This window comes from Bufo bufo, chromosome 2, assembly GCF_905171765.1.
Source record: "Bufo bufo chromosome 2, aBufBuf1.1, whole genome shotgun sequence".
In the NCBI taxonomy this organism is placed as follows: Eukaryota; Metazoa; Chordata; class Amphibia; order Anura; family Bufonidae; genus Bufo; species Bufo bufo.
Window position 1 is genome coordinate 738,319,357 of NC_053390.1, and position 13,900 is coordinate 738,333,256.

The following is a 13,900-nucleotide window of genomic DNA, read 5'->3' on the forward strand; positions in this document are numbered from 1 at the left end:
TTCCCCTGGCAGCCATGTGGCAGACAGTGCTGAAATTCGTGGGCCTGTGGTTTAAAACCGCACCAAGATGGGACATGTCCCTTCTTGGCACGTTGTGTGGACAGCCGCTGCTTGAGCCATGGCTTTAGTCCGTTTTTGGCTCCATTCAGTGGAGCTAAGCCGCCAGCAGGTTCACGGCATCTAAAAGAGCAAACTCTACAGAAACCGCAGTGTTTTCTGCCACAGTATACGTGGTGGATTTTGAGAGCGTTTTAATGGACTCTAAGTGGGATATTTTTAGTTGTTGGGTTATCCGGTACTTTTCTCAGTTTTTATTATGTGTTTGCATTTCTATTGCAGAGATGTCACCAGGGGAATTGTTCTATCTTTATCTATTAGTAATAAATGCCAACTAGTAAGACTCTAGAAGAAGCCAACAGTGAAACACGTGGAGCCAGCCACTGCCACGACAGTCTGTACACTGTTCACACTAGCTAGTGAACCAGTTTACTATTACTCTTTGCTATGGATTGATTATTTATGTGCTTTATTAGCATTTGCACTTCACTATTATATATTGAGACTAGTGATATGTCGCCCCTTGGTGCACAGCTATGTGTTGCTTGTTTATACTTATAGTAATTTGTAATTTAATCAAATTGTCATTAATTTTGTATCTACTGTGCGTGGAGTCTTTGATTATTGGAGTTGTCCATCTTTATAAGTAACAAATACAAACTAGTACAGCGTTTGGCATCTTCACTGCATTAGTCTGTAGTCTCAGGGCTTTTGGAGGCTCCATTGGCACTTCTGTCATAGCTGTGCTCTTCTTACCATTAAATTATGGAACCCAGACGGACCCCATTGTAGTCCCGTTGGGTTCAATCAGATGTACCCCATTCTAGTTCCATTAGACAGACCTCTCTGTAGTTCCATTGAGTTCTATCAGACAGACCGCTTTGTAGTCCCATTGGGATCATCATACGTCAGATCTGGCACAGTGGCAGCAATTTGGGCAGACTAGATGGGCCAAATGGTTCTTATCTCCCGACACATTCTATGTTTCTATGATGTACAATATATTAATATAGAAATATTCTCTTTAGGTAGGCACACTTTTCACATTTCTTGCATTAGTTGTCATTCTGACTTGCAGACTTTAGAGATGCTATAATGAGCTGCCGCCTCTAATAGCATGGATGGGCTCCTGTAATGCAGTTCTCTGGGAGAGTTCATTTTTATACTAAAATGTAATATATAGGGGGTCATTTACTATCCAGAAATACGCCTATATTAGACATTTCTGGCGCAGATTGCGACGCAAAGGTTATTTGCATCGCAATCTGCGACTTTTCCTCACGTCAGGTCTAAAAAAGTGGGTGGAGAAGGGGGTAGGCCAGCAGGCCTGTCTCATTCATAATTTTCTACACTGTTTTAGACCCGTTTTAATAAATGACCGCCATAGTTTGTATGTATACCTCCCATGCTTCCAAGCCAATTAAGAAGCAGGGGTTTCTGGGAAGTTTTTGCTCAGCAGTCTATATAAGGGTCCATTGACATGTCCGCATAATGGGTCCGCACCTTTGCGGACCGCAAAACACCTGCGGACATGTGAATGGAAGCTTATTGTAAAAGCAGCTCTGGACTATATATTATTATGATTATTATTATCTATTATTATTATAGCGCCATTCATTCCATGGTTCTGTACATATGATAAGGGCTGCACATACATAATACAGACAATTGCACGAAAAGCATGAACAAGACGAGTTACAGACTGTTACAGAAGGAGAGAGGACCCTGCCTGCTACAAGACTATAGGACATTATAACTGGTGATGAATATATCTCTGTGATTTTTGATACAATAGACTTCCTTTTCATGCCTACGCAGGTCAGACAGATGTAGCAGAACTCATTTTTTCTAGTAATGTAAAGCTGGATTTGACATGCAGCGCATCTTTTTCATGATATCAGCTTGCTATGTAGACACCTCTTCTATTCCACCATGTATCTTTGTAGTTACAGAGCACTTGTTTCTTGCCTGGCTTAGATGAGGGAAACCTACTAAGGCCTCTTTCACACTACCGTATGGCTATTTCAGTGTTTTGCGGTCCGTTTTTCGTGGATCCGTTGTTCCGTTTTGTTGTTTCCGCAAAAAGGAAAAAAAAAACGTTAGTGTGAAAGAGGCCTAAGAGTTGTGATGATGAACAATCATGATATTCAGCCAATCCAATCAGCGCCACTCCTCTGTCAATGGTATTGGAGTCCCTTGCCCTATCTTGTCATTTTGTACATGAACCGATGACCCACCAAAATATTGTGCCTAAAAAGTGCCGTAGATATGTAACTGATCTTTTGGCCTAATTTTTTTTTTGTAAATATTTAAATTCTTATTAAAGCAAACATTCTGATCTTTTCTTAAGGCCTCTTTCACAAGGGTGTGTGTGCCCCGTTGCCGTATTGCGGACCGCATTTGCGGATCCTCAATACACGGGTGCCGTTCCATGGGCATTCCGCATTACGGATGCGGACCCATTCACTTCAATCCGGAGTGCTTCCGTGGGGTTTCGTCCCGTACTTCCGTTCCGCAAAAAGATAGAACATGTCCTATCTTTTTGCAGAACGGGCAGATCGCAGATCCCATTCAAGTAAATGGGTCCGCGATCCGCTGCGGCTGCCCCACGGACTGTGCTCGTGCATTGCGGCCCGCAGCGCGACTACAGGGCGCACACGCACGTGTGAAAAAAACCTAAAACCGTGTTTTCTACTGTTCCTTTGTTATTCCTCTGGGAACTGTATAAATAAATTGACAACTGGATGCTCCACGTCACTTACCAATGGGGCATGTCCTTACACTGTCTGTCAGTGTCGTTTTTTTTTCTTTCTTACCTAGATTACACGGCTTTACATTTTGTGTGTTTTTCCTCTGTAGGTGAAGACTAAAACTGAAGTTTCAACATTTCAGAGGAAGCTGTAATGTTCTGACTACCAACAATGGGCAAGCGCTATCCAGGTTCGTCGTATCGACCAAGCAGTTCATGTAAGTATTCACCACAGTCATACCCCATGTACAGCTGATACATACTGTACATATATTTCTCATGAAGACAATGGGCCAGATTTATCATTACTCTGACAGCTCACTCCACTTTCACATATGGCTAAAGTCAGTTTTAGCCAAGTCAGATTTATGATCGGCCCTTTAAGACTGTAATAAATGTGGTTTGACGGTAGCAGTTTATCCGTCAGTAAGCGGCTTTACAAAAGTCGCACGTCTTTGCGAAAAAGTCGCATGTTCTATTAAAAAGTCTCATAAGATAAGCATGGTCCTCACTGGAGTGAAATTGCGCATTGTTTTGCGACTTTTTTGCGACTTTTTAAATAGTCGCAATAGTAAATCTGTCTAGAGATTCATTTACATAAGAAAACACGCCCACTTTCAGAAAACTGGCGAGCATAGCGCAGAGCAGAAAAAAAACCAAAATGGAAAAAAGCGGCTGCTCCTACAGACCGAATGGATCAGGGTGCTCACCTCCCGGTCCACCCAGACCGCATGAGAGACAAATAAAAATAGCAAAGGTGATGAGGGAAATGACAAACAGCACTATATAAATCTATCAAATATTTAAAATAGTGGACTAATTATTACAATGTTAACAATAAAATCATATACAATAAAACAGTGTCTCAGATGGATCTGGACATTAAATGCATGTAGACCCGATAAAACCTCTAATGACAGATGTTTGCAAGGGATGACAGTATTATTATGTGGAAGTCAGTCCTTATCTGTGGCCCAGCGGTGGGCTCCAATAGAGCCAGATGGAAAAACACACACTGTTAAGACCTCTTGTCGGCAATGCTAAATCCGCACTTTATAATGTCCCAACCAGCTAGGATGTGTCCCGCTTTCCCAGCAGGATAATCAGGTAGTAATGGTAGTGGAGGATATACCTTACCACACTCCGTCACACGCTGGATATTCCGCTCGATTCTCCTGCCGTTCTTATCCAACGCGGCGTCCCACGTGGTATGGAGTCTCCAACGTGATGTCTCACGTGACTCCTCGGCTTCACAGCGACTCGCGTGAGACGTCACGTTGGAGACTCCATACCACGTGGGACGCCGCGTTGTTTCCATTAATCTCACTGATAAAATCTGAGCTGCAAGTATTGGACCCCTGCTGGGGAAGCGGGACACATCCTAGCTGGTTGAGACATTATGAAGTGCGGATTTAGCATTGCCGACAAGAGGTCTTAACAGTGTGTGTTTTTCCATCTGGCTCTATTGGAGCCCACCGCTGGGCCACAGATAAGGACTGACTTCCACATAATAATACTGTCATCCCTTGCAAACATCTGTCATTAGAGGTTTTATCGAGCAGAAAAAAGTCGCAAATTTTTGTGCAGTTTTAGTGATTGCGCAATTTTTTTTGACTTTTTCACTCCATTTTTCTGACTTGAGCTAATGATAAATCTGGCCCAATGTGATTTATCACTGAAGTTAACCTGGTGATCATCTACAGGTCCAGCCTCAAAAAACAGAGGATATATCCTGGGGAACCTGCAGACAGCCATACATTTCATCTGCATTAAAATGAATGGCCGACTGCATAAAACATGGCCGGGCCCGCTCTGCCTCCATATGGTGCTGTGCCAAGTGGTTGTCTCTGTGAGAATTGTTAATTAGGAATAATTATTTTTTATTTTTGCTGTGACCTGAATCATTTTTGAAATGTACAATAAAGGTCCAATACTTGCAGCTCAGATTTTATCAGTGAGATTAATGGAAACAAATGACCATAATTCACCTCTGGATGGCAGACATGACAGAATACTGCACTATAGTACCCAGCTGTCTCTCAGCCTCATATACACTCACCTAAAGAATTATTAGGAACACCTGTTCTATTTCTCATTAATGCAATTATCTAGTCAACCAATCACATGACAGTTGCTTCAATGCATTTAGGGGGGTGCTCCTGGTCAAGACAATCTCCTGAACTCCAAACTGAATGTCAGAATGGGAAAGAAAGGTGATTTAAGCAATTTTGAGCGTGGCATGGTTGTTGGTGCCAGACGAACCGGTCTGAGTATTTCACAATCTGCTCAGTTACTGGGATTTTCACGCACAACCATTTCTAGGGTTTACAAAGAATGGTGTGAAAAGGGATAAACATCCAGTATGCGGCAGTCCTGTGGGCAAAAATGCCTTGTGGATGCTAGAGGTCAGAGGAGAATGGGCCGACTGATTAAAGCTGATAGAAGAGCAACGTTGACTGAAATAACCACTCGTTACAACCGAGGTATGCAGCAAAGCATTTGTGAAGCCACAACACGCACAACCTTGAGGCGGATGGGCTACAACAGCAGAAGACCCCACCGGGTACCACTCATCTCCACTACAAATAGGAAAATGAGGCTACAATTTGCACGAGCTCACCAAAATTGGACTGTTGAAGACTGGAAAAATGTTGCCTGGTCTGATGAGTCTCGATTTTTGTTGAGACATTCAAATGGTAGAGTCCGAATTTGGCGTAAACAGAATGAGAACATGTATCCATCCTCTGATGGCTACTTCCAGCAGGATAATGCACCATGTCACAAAGCTCGAATCATTTCAAATTGGTTTCTTGAACATGACAATGAGTTCACTGTACTAAAATGGCCCCCACAGTCACCAGATCTCAACCCAATAGAGCATCTTTGGGATGTGGTGGAACGGGAGCTTCGTGCCCTGGATGTGCATCCCTCAAATCTCCATCAACTGCAAGATGCTATCCTATCAATATGGGCCAACATTTCTTAAGAATGCTATCAGCACCTTGTTGAATCAATGCCACGTAGAATTAAAGCAGTTCTGAAGGCAAAAGGGGGTCCAACACCTTATTAGTATGGTGTTCCTAATAATTCTTTAGGTGAGTGTATAATCTTTTCTCACTCTTGTTCTAGGGGTGGCAGTGTTTTGATGGTATTGTAGCTCTTCCCCATTCAATCTAATCCCAGACAGCCCCTCTAACTGTCATATTAGGGATCTGTGTGATTATTGATAACAGTGAGACATAATATTTTGATCTATATGTAGTTATTATAATAAAACATTAAGGCTACTTTCACATCTACATTTTCCTTTCTGGTTTTGAGATCCAGCAGAGGATCTCAAAACCGGAGGAACACGCTTCAGACAATAAATGGGGATAAAACTGAACAAACCAGAACAGAGTGCGCCAGAATGCATTCCGTTCCAGTTTGCTGCGTTCCCTTGCCGGACACAAAACTGCTGCAAGCAGTGTTTTGTGTGCAGCATGATAAACTGAACATGCCAGATCCGGCACCAAATACCATGTAAGTCAATGGTGCTGGATCCTGCGCCCATTGACTTACAGCGGTTTTAATGCCGGATCCGTCATGTCGATTTTCATTTTGCAGACGGTTGTATTATTAGAACGGATGTATTTTGCTGTGGTTTTGAGATCCCATGCCAAATCTCAAAACCGGACAGCAGAAAACTCATATGTGAAAGTAGCCTTATTCTGGTTTCGGTGGTAATGGACCCTGAACCTTGCATTTTACATTAACTGATTTAAAGGGCATCTGTCAGCAGACTTGTACCTATGAGACTGAATGACCTGTTGCATGTGCGCTTGGCAGCTGAAGGCATCTGTGTTGGTTCCATGTTCATATGTTTTAATATATGCAAATGAGCCTCTAGGAGCAACGGGGACATTGCCATTAAACCTAGAGGCTCCGCCTTCCCTGCATCTGTCGCGCCCACTTCACTTTGATGGACGGGCCAGGCAGTGTATGATCACGCCTGGGACCAACACAGATGCCTTCAGCTGCCAAACACAAGTACAACTGGTCAGCCAGTTCCATAGGTACCAGTTTGCTGACAGATCCTTTAGAGGGGTTTTCCAGCCAGTGTTAGTTTTTTTTATCAGGCTTAAAAAAAAAACATATAGTCATACTGCCCTCACCAATCCCTGCTGCTCCTGTTCCTGCTTTTCCTTCCTGATCCCTTTCAACACACAGGAAATGACCACTGAGCCAATCAGTGGCTACAGCAGTGACCTCTGTCTCCGCCAGCTATTGGCTGAGAGGTTGTTTCCCGTTTGTCAAGAGGGATCAGGAAGCAGAGACCTTGAAGTGACAGAATGGGAGTGGTGGGGTATCGGTAAGGCAAGTATGACTTTAAAAATAATTGTTGGCCTGACAACTATTTAAAATAAAGATTTTTTTGTGTCTTAAATACTAGACTGCTCTTACCTTTTTCTGGAATAACATCTTCCCACTTGCGTCTTGTACTCTTCTCTGATGTGCGGCAGTCTTGGCAGCATTTGTGTCAGATACCATTCACTTCCCGAGTCATTTCCTCTCTTATAAATCACATCCTTAGAGAACGCTCTGTAACGCTTGTGACTTTAGCTTATTGTATTTGGTGAGCTCTGTTTCCTGATGTCTATTTTCAATCTCTGTTGATCTGATGGACAAATAACAGCTGCCTCCTCCACGTACTATACGACCTAGCAGTGTTACTTTAGTTTTTTCGCATTTTCTGACTAATTCTTTAAGTAACATTTTTCTTCATTTTAGTTCACGAGTGACAGGGAACAGATGTACCCTATGTATAGAGCATGACATTTACAACTAAACCACTGATCCTCTTCTGCACCAGTTGGGGTAGTGAGCACATATTCTACATTTCTCATGTTTTCACAATAAAGTCAGCCTCTTGAACCTCTTAATTATCTGACAAGTAATTAGTATCCAGTCTGTATACAGTAAATCGTAAGCCACTGTTTTTTCAAAAATCTTTGCAAAAATCAGTAGTACAGTAAAACATAAGAAAATGTGTAATATCATCTCAGGAAATGCTTCATTCTCCACTTATCAAGCTTCTCCTCCCAAACTGTTCAGTTACTCTGAATTTACTGCGAAAACCTGTTGATATAACTATCATTTGTGATCGGATCGGCTAGCAGATAGTGACCCCTAACACTAGCAGTGGAGGTGTGGCGGAACTGCTTACGTAAGGATAGCCTAAAGGGGGCCACCTTAGGATGGAGGAGATGAGAGCTAAGGGCTATGGGTGGGAGGGTATGTCGTTCCGTGAGATCGCATTGCTTTGGGAGATCGCGGCCCCTACCTTATATGGCCGCAGCTGGAGCCTCCCCTCACACAAATGCGGCGTCTGCCGCGCCTATACTTGTGATCGGATCGGCTAGCAGATAGTGACCCCTAACACTAGCAGTGGAGGTGTGGCGGAACTGCTTGCGTAAGGATAGCCTAAAGGGGCCAAAAAGGAAACACTAGGCACGGATGGTTCGAATTACAGCAATAGTTTCTGGAAAGCATTGGACATTTCTGAGCGAGGATTGGGAATGTACCTGGTATAACAGGAGGACTGCCATCGACCTAGTTTCTTGATGATGTGCGTCGGAGTACCATTTTTCAAATTAAGATTTTTATTGAAATTTTTCGGTACAGCCAAAATAGAGACATATGCAAATTCAAAAAGTGTTTAACAATTTAAATATTATGTCCACAGAACTGTGTTGGGTATACACCCGTTATCATATAGTATGGCTCATGGGAGAATATGAGTTAGACATATCTAAATGGACATGTAAAATTTCAGTAACATATAGACAGACAAGACGTTGGACAAGGGAATAGGGGGGAGGAAAGGAAGGGGAAAGGGTACAATTTCTACTGAAGCGGTTAGGCCTGTGCATCACGAAATGCGGCTGAAGAGCGAAAGACTTCCCAGGGGCCCCAAGTCTGCACATATCGTGTGATGTCTGCGGGCGTAATACTAATGAGATCTTCCAACCTCTGATACAAAGCGATTTCGTCAAACCACTCCTCAGGCGAAGGGGGAGAAGGGGATTTACAATGCCTGGGGATCACCGCCTTTGCTGCCTGAACCATATATTTTAGAAGGGATTTCTTATATGCTGGGACATTCAGGACACTGTCAAATAATAGGAGAGCTTCTGGGGAGTTTTGGATAGGGACACCCGTGACCTCTTTAATTATTTTATGAACGAAGTCCCAAAAAGGCCTTAAGCCGCTACAGTTCCACCACACATGAATCATCGTGCCTTCCTCTTTAAGACATCTCCAACAACGGTCCGATACTGTCGGGAACCATTTGTGAAGTAGCGCAGGTACCCTGTACCATCTAGATATAATTTTGTAGCTCGTTTCCTGAGCTTTGGCCGAGACCGTTGATTTGTGTGCTTGAAGGAAGCATCTGTTCCTGGCTGGGGTATAATGATTCCCCAAATCCCGCTCCCAGGCTTGACAATATGGAGGAAGGCACGAGGATCGCTGATGTATCAGAAGTTTGTATACTGAGGATATGGGGTGTAAGGTCGCTGAGGAGGAGACACACATCCGTTCAAATTCAGTGAGTTTCCTGGCCAGAGTGTGGGTTCTACTTAGAGAGGTGTGAAAGTGTTGAAGCTGCAAGTATTCAAAGGAATTGCGGGTTAGTGGAACCTCTAAAATCTGGGATAGGGGTTTTAGTGCAGGGCCAGAGAGAACTTGGTAGAACCTGATCGGTCGGGTTCTTGAGCTTTGAAGAAAATGTTTGGAAGAGTATCCTGGAAGGAATCTAGGGTGATCAGTGACTGGCACCAGAGGGCCTTTAGGGTCAATCAGTGAGGTCGCACGATTAATGGATGCTAAAGTTGCAAGGGTATGATGAGCAGAGAAGGACAAATGTGACGATGTTTGGCGTGGAGAGCCCACTAGCCATGGGAGGGTTGATACCGCGCACGTTGAAATGTCTTTTGTAATTTGTACCCACGCCTTGGGCGAATCAGCACGGGTCAGGTCCAACAGTCGGGCATATGCTGCAGAGTGATAGTATAGTCTACAATCCGGAAGACCCACTCCTCCCGTTTCTTTGGTGCGGGTCATTATCTCCCATTTGATTCGCGGCCGGCCAGGAGCCCATACAAATTGTGTGAAGCACCTACGGAGTTGGGACCAGAAAGTGGATGGTATGCGGAGGGGAATAGTTTGTAGAAGGTACAGTAGTTTTGGTAAAAGGGTCATCTTTACTATACTAATCCTTCCAAACCAAGAAAAGTCTCGCTTACGCCATCCGTCTAAATCTTTTTGAAACTGTAAAAGGAGTGGCGCAAAGTTCAATTTATGAAGACGTGAGAGGTCTGCTGTCATTTTAATCCCCAGATATGTTATGCCTTTAGGTGGCCAGGTGAAGGGAAAAGAAGCCTTAAGAGCAGGGGTCAGATCACTCGGCAAAGTGACATCTAGGGCCTCTGACTTGGACATATTAATTTTAAAATTGGACCAGGTGCCAAATTGAGCTATTTCTCGAAGTAAGGACGGCAAAGAGATACGTGGGTTGGTTATGTAGAGAAGGAGATCGTCCGCAAACGCCGCGCATTTATACTCTCGTGATCCGATCTTCAACCCTGTTATGTCTGGATTGGCCCGAATAGAAGCTAGCAGGTGTTCCATAACCAGAACGTATAATAAGGGGGATAATGGACATCCCTGCCGTGTCCCATTGTGGATTGGGAAGGGGGGGGAAAGAGCACCATTTATTTTGACTCTAGCAATAGGATGTTGGTACAGTGTCAGGATCTTTGACAGGAATATTGGTCCCAGACCTATATGTGAAAGGGTCTCATGGATGGCACGCCAAGATATCCGGTCAAAGGCCTTTTCTGTGTCTAGGGAAAGCACCATGAGGGGGGTCTTTTTGGATTTGGCATAGTGCATGATGTCTAGGGTTTTAAGAGTGTTGTCCCGGGCCTCCCTCCCCGGCACGAACCCAACCTGATCAGCAGAAACCAGGGAAGGCAGATAAGCGTTCAATCTGTTCGCCATTAATTTGGCGAAGATCTTGAGATCTACATTTAAAAGGGAGATAGGACGATAGCTGGCACACAGGTGTGGGTCCTTTCCTGGTTTCGGAATGACCGTAATGTGTGCCTCTGTGGTTTGCGCCGGGAAGGGGAGCCCAGGAGACACTCCATTGAAAACCTGGAGCATAATAGGGGAAAGATTGGAGGAGAAGGCCTTGTAAAACCTAGCCGTGAACCCGTCAGGGCCTGGACTCTTGCCACCCGGGAGCGACTTAAGTGCCGTATGAAGTTCAGTGTCTGTGAATGGAGCCTCCATAGTGGCAGAATCAAGCTCAGAAAGCTTGGGAAGTAAGAGATAGGTCGGGGTGTTTGCCCACTACTTGAGGGGGTGCCTGGGGCAGGTTGTAGAGCTTCGAGTAGAAGGAGTGAAAAGTAGCCGCAATATCAGTGGTTGTGTGGATCAAACGATCCTGGGCATTTTTGATAGCGGGGATATGGGAGGCTGCCAGTCTTCCCTTTAGAGCCCTTGCCAACATACGGCCACTTTTATTCCCGTATTCGTAGAATTTACTCCTGCAAATTTGTACCATACGTTTGTAGGATGCATCTAGGAGGCGTTTAGCTTCCATATGTGCATTCTGGAGATCATGCAGGGTTTGCAGGGTAAGTGCTCGTTTGTGGGCCAGTTCCAGGGAAGTGACTTTTTGCAGAGCAAGTTTAAGTGAATGGGCTTTCTCCTTCTTGAGGCGGGAGCCATGCTTAATGAGTACACCTCGAAGAACACACTTCAAGGCCTCCCATCGGATCGGTATTGGAGTAGAATCCTCCTTATGATCCGCTAAGAAGTTTGTTATACTGCTAGCAAGGTCAGCAGCGCACCCCACGTCAAGAAGGAGACTCTCGTTCAATCGCCATGTCCATTCCTGTCTAGAGAGGAAGGGCAAATTCAAGGAGCAGTATATGGGAGCGTGGTCCGACCAAAGGATATTTCCTATTTGTGTGGAGTCAAGCCAAGATAGGGCCGATTGCTGAATAAGGATATGATCAATACGACTATATGAGCCATGGGGGCGGAATAAAAGGTGTAATCCTTATCAGCTGGATGTTGGATCCTCCAGGCATCTCTCAATTGCAGTTGGAGCAGTGCCCGTTTTACCTTTTTAATGGTGGGATATGTGAGGGAGGCACGTCCAGTCGAATTGTCAAGTGTTGGGTCAAGTGTCAGATTAAGGTCGCCGCATAAGATAACTGTCCCCCTAAGCAACGGTATGACATTATCAATGAGGTTTACAATGAAGAGAGCTTGATTTTGATTAGGGGCATATACATTAAGGAAGGTTAATTCCTGGCCTCCAACAAGTAATGTGAGGGCCAGATATCTTGCATCTGGGTCGGCAGTACAAGCTAGCACTTGATGGGGTAAAGACTTGTGGATCGCTATGGCGACTCCTTTGGTCTTATTCACCGCATTATTTGCAAAGTGCCAGGTGGTGTAGTGTCGATGTCGTATGCTCGGGGCGCTACCCTCCTTAAAATGCGTTTCTTGGAAACAGATAATATGTACCTTTTGGCGATGAAAGTGATGAAGTATCTGGGCCCTTTTTTCGGGAGTGTTAAGGCCCTTCGCGTTGAATGATGCAATCTTCAGAGACCCCATTGCTGCGGGGGGAGGGGGGAAGGCAAAAAACACAAGGAAGGCACGGGGAGACAACCGACAAAAAACAAAAAGAGAAGAACAACAGTTATAAGCAAACAAACAGGTGGAGAACCCTGAAAAAGGGGAAAAAAAGAGTATTTTTATGTGACCCAGAGGTCCAAAGAGGCTGTCACCTGGGGAAGATACCCCAAGGGAGAGTCTCCACTTATTTGGGGGAAAAAGTGTCAGCCGGACAAGAGCTGACCCCCCACAACACCAGTGGATGCAAGTGAAAACTTATAAGCACCAGCAAATTTGGAGCATAAAGGCAGATAAAGAGAATGAGCAAACAACTAAAAACCAATAAGGGACATTCGGTATATTAGATCATTAGTAGTCCCAGGTAGTTAAAGCAGGGATCCCCTCAGGTGGTAAGGCGAGGTGAGGATCTACGACTTGAGTAGTCTGGTCCTCTCTGGCGTCGTCCTCTTGAGGCCTGAGCAGAAGAACTGAGCGCTTTTTCAACAGGCAGTGGACGTTGTCGCCCCCTCGACTCAGAGGCAGGCGGGAGGAGGGAAGGCCAGGGTCCCAATTCAACCGGTGGCAAGTCCAGCTGCTGTAGAAAATGGGGAAGATCTGTAGGGTCCCGCAGGGTGACGACTTGATCTTTAGGGCCTGCTAATAGAGCAAAAGGAAAGCCCCAGCGGTAAGGGATACTGCGCTCTTTGAGAAGGTGTAACAGTGGGCGCAAGGCAGCACGTTGGGCCAGGGTGTAACGGGATAAGTCCTGCAGCAAGATAAAGGGGACACCGTCGTAGGACAGAGACGACATCTGTCGGGCCTTGAGCAGAATCTGATCTTTGATGGCATAAAAGTGAACTCTGCAGATGACGTCCCTTGGTTTTGAGGGGTCAGGGTTGGGAGGTCTCAATGCCCTATGGGCTCGGTCGATTTCAATGCTGGAGCTTGGCGGACGTCCCACGAGGTCATTGAAAATTTTTACAATGGTGGATAGAAGAACCGTCTGTGTTATAGACTCAGGGAGGCCTCTGATCCGAATATTATTGCGACGGCTCCTATTTTCGACACCATCCAGATGGTATTGCAAGGCGTGTATCTGTGCATCGTGGGATTGCAGCTTGTCTTTCAATACCTGCACATCTGCAGATAAGTAATCATGTTCCTGTTGAACAGTGTCCACTTTTGTATCAATCAAGGCCATCTCAGAGCGTACTTGCGTGAATTCTTTTTTACATTCCTGTAAAATGTTAGCTGCAAAACTAGAGAGGTCTGCCTTGGTGGGGAGTGAGCACATCAGGTTGCGTAAGTCCGCCATAGTAGGTGGCCGGGAGTCCTCGTCAGGTAGAGGAATATGAGACCCAGATCTCTGGGGCAAAGGTGGAGAGCCCCATGAGGCCGACGCTGCAGGGGCAGCCA

General features: G+C 45.0%; 1 protein-coding gene across 7 annotated transcripts in view; it reads left to right on the forward strand.

Moving 5' to 3' along the window:
• Positions 1-13,900, forward strand: part of APBB2 (amyloid beta precursor protein binding family B member 2) — a 349,600-nt gene that overhangs the window by 100,166 nt on the left and 235,534 nt on the right. For 6 of the 7 annotated variants that reach the window (XM_040418935.1, XM_040418940.1, XM_040418941.1 and 3 more), the window contains exon 3: positions 2,917-3,024. The gene's annotated coding sequence lies outside the window, so the exon portion shown is untranslated. Of the gene's footprint in view, positions 1-157; positions 170-2,916; positions 3,025-13,900 lie in introns of those variants that run through there. The other variant, XM_040418938.1, reaches the window with a different exon arrangement.